Source organism: Nuphar pumila, chromosome 1 (genome assembly GCF_984573655.1).
Source record: "Nuphar pumila chromosome 1, dmNupPumi1.hap1.1, whole genome shotgun sequence".
In the NCBI taxonomy this organism is placed as follows: Eukaryota; Viridiplantae; Streptophyta; class Magnoliopsida; order Nymphaeales; family Nymphaeaceae; genus Nuphar; species Nuphar pumila.
Window position 1 is genome coordinate 7,810,976 of NC_143249.1, and position 11,013 is coordinate 7,821,988.

Consider the following 11,013-nt stretch of genomic DNA (forward strand, 5'->3'; position numbering starts at 1 on the left):
GGTCACATAAAGAAGGATTGTACCAAGTATCATGCCTAGCGTGGAAAGAAATGTGCGCTCCTTACTTTGGTTTGTTCTTAAGTTAATTTAACTTATGTGCCCAAACACACTTGGTGGATAGATTCTGGTGCTATTACTCACATAAGCGTGTCTATGCAGGGTTGCCTAAGCTACTGACCGCCAATTGATGCTAAATTTTTTTATCTATATAGGCGATGGCAAAATAATTGAAGTTGAGGCAATATGAACATTTAGGTTACTTTTAAAAACTGAAAATTATTTAGATTTGAAAGAAACATTTATTGTGTCGTCTTTTAGTGTTGGTGTTGTTGGTGGTACGAATATTGATTTGATTTGTTTGATATAAAAATATGATTTTGTTATATTTATGTACTAATTTATAAATTAATCCTTGTATTGATCCTTACAAGTTTAGATATGAGAGCACGTATCCATCAGAAGGCCCCTTGGACATGACCCAATCCCTCAATTTCTATCTAATACTACGTAGAGTAGGTCACATGATAGAGGCAACCTAGACTCGAGGGGGGAATGATAGATGAGTGATGAGTCCTCAATTGGGAAGGACCCAATGCACTGCAAAGTTGCACGTGCTGACCAAAGCACATGTAAGTATACATGAAAGAAATAGTTATATTTTTATAACTAATGCAACATAGGATTCTAACCATAAATAAAACTTTAATATGTAGGCAACATAGTACCCCTATGGACTCTGATGTGGAGGAGGATGTGGTTGTCCAAGCATAGAACTTACGATGAAGAACATTTGGTTGTACAATATGAATGCCAAATAGATAGCCAAATGGTCTAAATTTTTTACTATGCTTAACAATAACCTCGTCATCCTCCTTCCGTTAGTAGAAGCATCTTTGCCTGTTTGAAGGATTTGTCCAATGATTACCCCATGATGTCTTTGCATGTTTGAAGGATTTGTCCAACAATTACCCCATGATGTTCTCCTCTGAACTTGAAAACTAGCACGATGACATATATAACATCGACTTGTATTCCATGTCACATGTCAGTCATGAGAACGTAACTGCTGACAACTTGGAGTTGCCAAGCAGTTCCAACGCAAAGAGGGGCATTAAAATGATAATGCACTTATACGTATATTAACTCTATTTATAAATTTACTTTCAATATAAATTTATTACCTTATGCACTTATATATATATACTTTGATTATAAAAGAAAAGAAGAAAAACATATTGGGACAAGGAGACAAAGCCTAAAAGGACTGCAAGTGGAGAGAGTACAGTCTTATCTCTTGCAAGAGCTAAAGTTCGTAGGTTATATGATATGCTTGAAGCAAAGGATGCCATTATATATAATCTACAAGAGTTTTAGTGATCTCAGGCAACACTGCTCTCTTGCAATGATGGAGAGCTCTCTATGAAGAATATGGAGCTGGAGGAGCTAAGATCATAGGGGCAGGATATGTACCATCCATAAGAGTAGCTAGCCCTAGATTCCTCATACGTGTGATCTGATTCACAAACAGTTTTTTGTTGTAACATTATATAAACAATGAATGCATAATTGTATATAAAATGATATGTTTAAATTGTATGGGTGAATGAATGAATGAATTTGAATGTATAGATGAACATGTTCATTTAGAATAAATGAATGCAAGATTATATGGATAAACAAGTTCATTTTGAATAAATGAATGTATATATAGTATAGATGGATAAGTTTATTTTGAATAAATAAACGAATGATTGTAGGAGCATGGTCATTTATTTTTTAATACATCTATGAATAATTGTATGAACAAGTTCATTCATGAACTAATGAAATAAATATATGTATGAGTAGTTTTATTTAGAATAAATGAATGAAAGAATGTATGTATAAACATGTTCCTTTTTAATAAATGAATGAATGATTCTAGGAGCAGGTTCATTCATTTTTTAATACATATAATGAAAGATTATATGAGCATGTTCATTTTTGAATTAATGTAATGAATATTTGTATGAAAAAGTTCTTTTTTTAATAAATGAATGAATATATCTATGAGCATGTAAATATTTATTTTTTAATGAATGAATAAATATATGTATGAGTATTTTCAATTGGACGACATTTGCAAATTAGAATGTGCGAACCTCACTGCATTCATGAAAACTGAGGACAACCTTATCAATTATACGACATTCACGCATTCGAATGTGTGAACCTCAGGACATTCACAACTGAGAACTTAACATTATCAATTGGATGACATTCACATATCAGTGTTTGTAAACCTCAGAACATTCACATATAAGAGTGTGTGAAAGTCATTTTTAATAGACGAGATTCGCATACAATCAACACATATTTGCGAATGTGGACACATATTTATGGATGTCCATCTTTGAGAGTTGCAAATGTCGAGATGTTCATGTAGCATATTTGCGAACTACAACATGTATTTGCGGGTCATTTTCCAACTTTAAGTTACTCTATACTTAAAGTAGATTTGCATGAAAATAATGCACGAAGGTCCTCACATCTGCAAATATGTGATGCAAACATGCATACTTCATCTTCATCGCAGACTTGCGAAGGTCAAGATATTCATATCACATATTTACGAACATAGGCTTGTATTTGTGGATGTACTCCTTATGCGAACTATGATCTATATTTTTTAACATAGATTTCTATTTGCATATGTTCATTGTTTGTGAATTATAACCTATATTTGCAAACATAGGCTTCTATTTGCAGACGTTCTCTATTTGTCAACTATGACATATACTTGCAAACATAGACTTCTATTTGCAGATGTCCTCCGTTTGCGAATTGTTCTATATACCTGTCAGTGTATAACTTTGTATAACCTGTGATTACATAACCAATGCATAACTTTATAATCAAAGTAAATTTTACATAAAGGTAACAATAAATAATAGAAATGCAAAAAGACATTCACAGGTTAATGTCGATATTTTATTTTATAAAACATTCAATTACAATGTTGTCAACAATGACTTAGAAAATTTTACATTTTCTTCATGTCAACTTTTTCATCAAGGTCCTCCAATGCCTCTTCTTATGCTTTCTTTTTTTTATTGTCATCTGACTTTTGTTTGCCCTTTGGACCTTTTGTGATAGTTGAATTTACTTTCTTTGTCTTTATTCTGTGTTGTGATCTTTTTTGCTTTGTTGCCTCCTCCTCTAACTTTTTTTGGGCTTCATCTTTTTTCTTTTTCTTCTTCAATTTCTCATAGTATTTAATCATATGCTTCATGCACTTTATTGCATTAGCCTAAAAAAAGGTTATTAGAAAACAACTAATTAGCTTTCATTGCAAGAACACAACAAAACATGACATATAAACACGTACCAACGTGGAATCGAGTTTCATGTTTCTGCCCAAATATAACATGTACATCAAAACAAATATACCATAATCAAGCCTATAACAATCATATACAAAATCAACAATATATATACATATGTATTGAGTTTAGACAAGTGCAAAGTAATTACCTATTCTCTTGTTAAGAAATATCAACCATCCAGTCAGAGTAAGCATCGTAGCCAAATAACTCTGAAAAAAATAAACCTAAAACCCAACATTAATCCTACCTAATATAAGAGAAAAATAAAAATATTATTGAATAAGTAATGAATTCGTACAAGTTTTTTGATGTCCTTATCTATATTAGTTGTGATCCTCATAAAATTGTAAAGCCTGAACTCATTTTCTTCCATGGTCATCTCCCATAAAACTTAGTGATGATTACTCTAGTTGAGAGAAATTAAGATCTACAATATAAACCAAGTTTAAATCATGAGCACATATCATATATGGTGTAACATAAATATAAGTATGCAATGTTATTCAACAAATACCTTGTCACATTCCTCAAAAGAATATGACACATTTTGATTCTTTAAGAAAAAATGAGCCATGTTTTCATATTAGGACATTCAGACATTTGTTGTGGATAATGTTAAGCAGTTAGTTTCATTTAGTCGGTAAAAAGATAGGAAGACTATTACTTTTGAGACTCACTGAGAAATACGAGGTAAGGTAAATGGTCTTTGTTTTTTTTTTTTTTACTACCATATCCTGATTGTGATTCTGAATAAGTCTTTCTATGAATATATACAGATGCTACATAATCATCATATGTGATATATTCATATTAGATTTAAGTGAGTCTACATACAAACGTAACAAACACACAAACAAACCTAATACTTACATCACTACTCAACAAAGTTTTCTTGAAAAAAATCATGCTTGGGCAGCGCTTCTTTTTCAACACTATGTGGCTGCTTGTCATAAACCTATTTTTATTTTTATTTGCAATTGAATATAAACGCATACATGTAGTACCCCTAATTGTATACGCACATAACTTGTTTCATTATATATCTTACCACAATTGGATCGTTGCTTTGGGTTGGGGGTTTAGTTCCCTTCCTTTTATCATGTTTCCCTTTAGGTGGTGTATTGTGAAATGCCTAAAATACACATGGAAGACATAACTATCCATATTTGTTGGCTATTTATATTTGGAGAATAATATCTTCTACTACAATAACCAAACACAAATACTATAAGTCCATATTAAATATATATCTATAAAAAAACTTAAGAATATAAGAAAACAATATATATATATATATATATATATATATATATATATATATATATATATAACTTACTTTAAGACCTAATAGAAGACATGAAAGTTGACCAAGAGGATGCCTCATCTTTGCCAAGATGATTTCACATAAATCACCGCAAAGGAGACATGAAAAACGGTAAGGGTTCTAGAGGGAAAACAATTATGGTTCTAATGAGAAACAAACAAAAAAGAAAAAAAAAGTACCACAATGACTTTGTCTATGAATCATCAAACATGCGAACACATAGACATTCACAATGTCTGCAGACATTTGTGGGCCTCCTTGAGGAGTATTTAGTTAAAAGAGGTTCGCAGGTAGGCCGTACTATATTTGCAAAGCTCTCATCAGAGTGTGAAAGTATAGACATTTGCAATAGGTATTTAAGAATGTCTGCAGACTTTTACGGACCTCCTTGATGAGTATTTAGTTAAAGGAGGTTCACATGTTATATTTGTGAAGGTCAAACTGTATTTGCAGAGGTATTATTAGAATGCGAAAGTCAAGGATATTCACAATAGGTATTTGCAAATGCTACACACATTTGTAGAGCTCCTTGAGGAGTATTTACTTAAGTGAGGTTCGCAGGTTATATTAAAAAAGGTCGTATTGTATTTGCAAATGTGATACTGTATTTGCGAATGTTCACCGAATCTTCTTTTTATTGAAAGGTTGCGAACTTCCTACAATATGCCTATATACCGCACAAACCTTAGTAAGTTCACATATGTGGAGGATAAAAATGTCCTACAAAGTTGAGTATCAGTGATTTTGGATATGTGAGAGATTTTATCAAATTGGTAGGTATTTCAAAAAGCATGCCATTTTGCAAAGATAATACAAACATTTTTCATTCATTTTTGTTTGGTTTTCAAATTTATTTTCATGACACACTTTAAACAGAGTTTGCTACCCATTGAAATCCACGTCTTCCTTTTGAGGAGCCTGCCAGTACACTAGGACTGCACTTTGTTGCCCACAAGGGCTCCCCTCATGTGGTAAAGGTGACTTGTGAATGACCATGTTCACATGGACGAAACCCACAGGTGGCATCCTTTGCTGCAAGATTGAAGCTGGTTGTATTCCCCAACAGGCATTAGGGCCCTCAAGGGTACCAGAGGTTAACCAATCAGCAGTGGGTGATTGAAGAGAAAAGGGGGGTGGGGATAAGGATATGCTTTAAACAATTCACAGCAATCCGAATTGGACCCACATTATTTCATACGTGCAATCTAGGGGTGGCAATTTCTGACACGACCCGCCAACCGACCTGCCAACCCGCTTCTTAGGCGGGTTCGGGTTTGGCTTAAACGGGATGACCCGCCTAACCCGTTTATTAAACGGGTCAGGTTCGTGTTAAGGGTATGCCAACCCGGCTGACCCGTTTAATAAACGGGTTAGGCGGGCGGGTCAACCCGTTTACCCGAACCCAACCCGCCACCCACCCGACCCGACCCGCTAATCCGCCCACTAACACGAACCCAACCCACCAACCTGCCCGCTAACCCGCCAACCCGTTTACCTGACCCGACCCGTTTATTAAACGGGTTAACCGTGTCGTGTTGGGTTACCCGTTTAATAAATGGGTCGGGTTCGTGTTTGCCACAGCCGACCCGTTTAATAAACGGGTTGGGTTCGTGTTGAGGTATGCTGACCCACCAACCCGACCCGATTGCCACCCCTAGTGCAATCTAACTTAATATGGTCCATATCTGGAACATATTTGATTGAATCTATACGGATTTGGATCCATAAGTAGCGATTAAGCCACAGATCCGGGTTGGAATAGGGTCTAACTCTAGCCATTACCTTTTCTATAAAAAGTAGTGGAGCATTCCCTTTTCAAGGATATCGCACCATAAAAGTCCAGACAATAACTGAATTTAGAGCCCGTTATGTGGTTCAAATTAAGTACAGGCCTTATCTGCATTGAAAGTCGGGTCCAATGATGGGTCAACCCTGACTGATTCGACCCGTTTGCAACCCTATCTTCATTTCACGTGTTAACTGTTAAGTGTGCTTTTGCAGATTTTCCTTCACGTGGAAAAGCATGTGCATAGGACCTTTTTGTTTTTTTACAATTTTTTTGCAATTTTTTTGTTGTGGGTTACAATTTACAGCCAATCACAGACGTCCTATGTTTTTTTGGCAAAATTTGCCTTGTATGCCACAAAAAAGTTATGTTACATACTTAGAGTTATTTTTGTCAAAGACTAAACTTGTATACCAATGGTTGGCCCGTAAGAGTGATAATATTAACATTTTAGCATCTTATTAAAAAACCATTTAGTGTGCCTAGAACTCCCAATCAAATTATTTGGTTAGTAATTATTTGAATAAGTATGATTAGTGCAATTTAGTCAAAATGAAATATTGGCTACAAATAGAGGTACAAAACTAATGAGCTAGAAATCATAGAGTTATATTGACTTAATCTAGCCACAGAGATGTGTTCATCATGGTTTGTTTGCTAAGGATCAAGCTTGGGATTGTGTTATTCTGATGTAAAAATGGCATCTTTTGAGTTATGAAATTTTGGCACATTGTGGACCATTGATTTTGGACCCTTTAAAAACTTAATTACTTGTCATACTCAAGTGATTCAAAACAAGTTTCTTGCTGAACAAACCATGAACATCACATCTTTAACATTTGATCTAAAAAAAATGAAAATTTTGGAAGAACTACTCATTAGTTCTGTACCTTCATTAGTAGCTAATATTTACCCATATATATATATATATATATATATATATATATATATATATATATATATATATATATATAGTCCCTTGGAACATGAGAACTGAATAATGTGAGAACCAGACAGAACTGGTCTCCATTGTTCGATCAGATTTGATCAAACAGTGGAGAGACCGGTTTCCACTGTTTTTCCTGCAAAATATATCGACAGGTCCATTTTACGAAACCGCAAAACCTGCAGGGAGAGACACTGCAAAACCTGCAAAAGTTTTCTTTTTTTCTCCTTTAAGGTAAATCAACTCGTCTCTCTCTCTGCATCTTTCTTTTTCTCCTCTCTCTACCGGAAGACGGTCAGTCCTCTCCTCTCTCTCTCTGCATATTTCTTTTTCCCCTCCAGAGGAAGGTCGGTCCACTCCTCTCTCTCTCTCTCTCTCTTTCTTTTTCTCCTCTCTCTCTTTCAGAGAACGGTCAATCCGCTCTCTCTCGATCTTTATTTTTCACCTCTCTTGGTGAGTTGTCGAACTTGGTTACAGGACCAAATATGTTTCACAATCGACCTGTTATCTGCTAGCTTCTAAGCACATTCATGCTTTAAACATAAATGGCTGCTTCATAAAATTCACTTTTCTGGCCCCACTTTGAAATAACTAGTAGTATATCTGTTGTGCAATAGTGGCATCTTAATTTTTGGCCCTTAAGATTTTGAAAGATTAGACTAAATCTCGATATACACCAAAAAAATTTTGGGGTATTGCTTTGAGCCAAGCTAGGCCCATCCAAGAGGGTAAACGTGCAAGCCCAAGCACCAAGCCCAAACTCATTATAAAAGAGTCAAGCTTGATCAGGTCAACTGAGCTCAATTAAGCATGGTAAAGCTTGATTAAGCTCGTTATGTAAGTATGAAACAGGGAGAGGCCAAACTCATTATAAAAGAGTCAAGCTTGATCAGGTAAACTGAGCTCAATTAAGCATGGTAAAGCTTGATTAAGCTCCTTATGTAAGTATGAAACAGGGAGAGATGATGTTCCTCTCATTATTCCTATATAGGGTTAATGCCCAAAAGTCTTGGTTTTTTCTGTTAAATTTTCAAAGGACTCCTATTTTTTGCTACTACCATGAGAACCTTGATTCTTTAGAAAGAAACATTAATATCAATCAGCTTTTTCTGCTTGTCAATCATCTGAAGAGAAACAAAAATTACATTTGACATGCATCCGGTTCTCATCCTCCTCGGATACAACCTCCATGCACTTGCCAAGTTGTTAGACCAATAAAAACACTTAGAACAGCAAATTATAAGTTTTGGCATCTAGAGATGCATTTTTCCATCATCTCATCCAGTAATTTAGAAACATTCCCTAGTCTTTCAGCTATTCCAAAATTCCTTATGACTACATTGTAAGCAATTGAATGAGGATTTAACTCCAACAAAAATCAACATTTCGAATAGCTTGACTCAGAGAATGTCTACCGGCGATGGATTCAGAACAAAATGGCGAATTCATAAGCTCTTAAGAAAGCGAGTTTTACCCCCAAATGGCTAGCGGCTTCATCTAGCAGAGACCACCAAGTTCAGTGACTTACCGAGAGAGAGAGAGATGATCTAATTTGCCTTGAGGGAAGAAAGCAACAACTTTTATAGGTTTTGCAGTTTCTTAAAAAGGACCTGCCAGATATTTTCTCACACGATTACACCTTTCAAGGGAAGCAGATCAGGTCATGCTGAAAATGAGGGTTTTCGCTCATGCTGACATCGTGGCCATCCGATTTGCATTTTAAAAAGCTCAAAAGTGAACAAAACCACGTGGCATTCATCCAAAATGCAAACAGACGGCCACGATGTCCGCATGAGCAAAAACGCTCATTTTCAGCATGACCTGATCTGCTTCCTTCTTTTTTAAAGTATCCATGACGGACAGGGATGGCAGTGGACCGGGGGGAGGGGGGGGCGCGGGGGACAAGGTTTCCACCCCTGCCCCGTATCAAAAACCTCTATCCCCACCTTCATCCCCGGTCCAAACGGGGCAAGGCGGGGCAGGGTGGGGGAAAGCGTAAGTCCATCCCCGTATGGGTTTTGATTTTAACCTTCATCCCCGGTTTCATGTCCTCTATCCCTGGTCCAAACAGGGTGAGGCGGGGCAGGGCGGAGCGGGCCCCATTTCCCCCCAGTCCACTGCCATCCCTAATGATGGAAGTCTTAGTCAGTTCAAACACATGAATCCAAAATGACTTGATAAGTGACTCGCCATTGGCACCCTTTGGTCAACATTCCTACATTTTCTAACTTAAATGGAATATTACTACCCAAATAGCATTGTACTATATATAACCAAAGGAAAGTGTAAACCGTTCAAACCACTTTAGAAAATCAATTTTAAAGGTGTTTTTTTTTTGGCAAATATGGCCATACAAATGCAGGGTTAAAAACCTAAGAACCTGCTCTTGTAGCAATTTTTTTTTGATGTGTACGTAGGATTTTATAATGTACTAAAATTCGATGGTTCAAAATTTTTTAAGTTTTATAGATTATAGAAATCCAAACAATGTATAAAAAAGTTCACAATAAGCGCCAGTTCTTAGGTTTTTTATTATAAATCAAACTGCTGTAGTTGGATTTCTCAAAAAATGCTTTTACATATGATTTTTAAAAGCGGTTATATAATAATAATAATAATAATAATAATAATAATAATAATAATAATAATAATAATAATAATAATAATAATAATAATAATAATAATAATGTTAAGTTTCAGACCATTTATCTTCCCAACCTTCTCAGACTCCTTTAAAACATATTTTCATGTGCTTTTTGCTTAATCTAAACCTGTAGATACCTATCTTTTTATTTAGTAAAAAACATACATTACTTTAAACATTTTTCATGTTTAGATGCAGTTTGAGCTCAAAAAAAAATCAAACATTCATAATATACAAAAAAACTTGATTAACTAAAAAAAAATGTTAAATTGATTTGATCAAAAACATGATTCTTAGTGAATAACTAATAATAAACACATCTATAGGTCTGGATTAAGTAAAAAAAAAAAATACATCAAGTGTGTAATTCATCGTTGATTTATTCTTTTTCTGAAAAAAATTCAGCATGCATAAAATACATGAGGTGCAAGTAGGCAAAAAACACATGTTATATCTTGGGTGGCCAAATTAAACAATAAAAAATATTATAAAAAAATAACCATACTATCCCTAAGAATAATGCTATTTTACATAATAGCCGCACAATATTCCTCGAATACCCATCCACTTGATTTTTGCTGAATATGTAAACATTTTTTTTGACTTTACCCTTCTGCTAAAACATGAAATAGCAAAATTCACTATTTCAACAAAACTGAGATTCGTCTATACTATATTAGCAAAACTTGTCGCCAACAAAACAGAGATTCGCATATATAGTTTTAGTGAAAATCAATATTTCAACGAAACTTGACTGCCAGCAAAACTGAGTTTTGCCTATAAGTTTTAGTGAAACTCAGTTGCAATAAAATATCGAAACTCGATTGCAATAAAATATCAAATAAAATGCATCTAAAATTTAAAATATCCAATAAAAAAAGAGAATATATAAAAAATAAAAGAGATTATTGTATTAGGTAATTGCAGTTCAAATTACCAAGAGAGTGG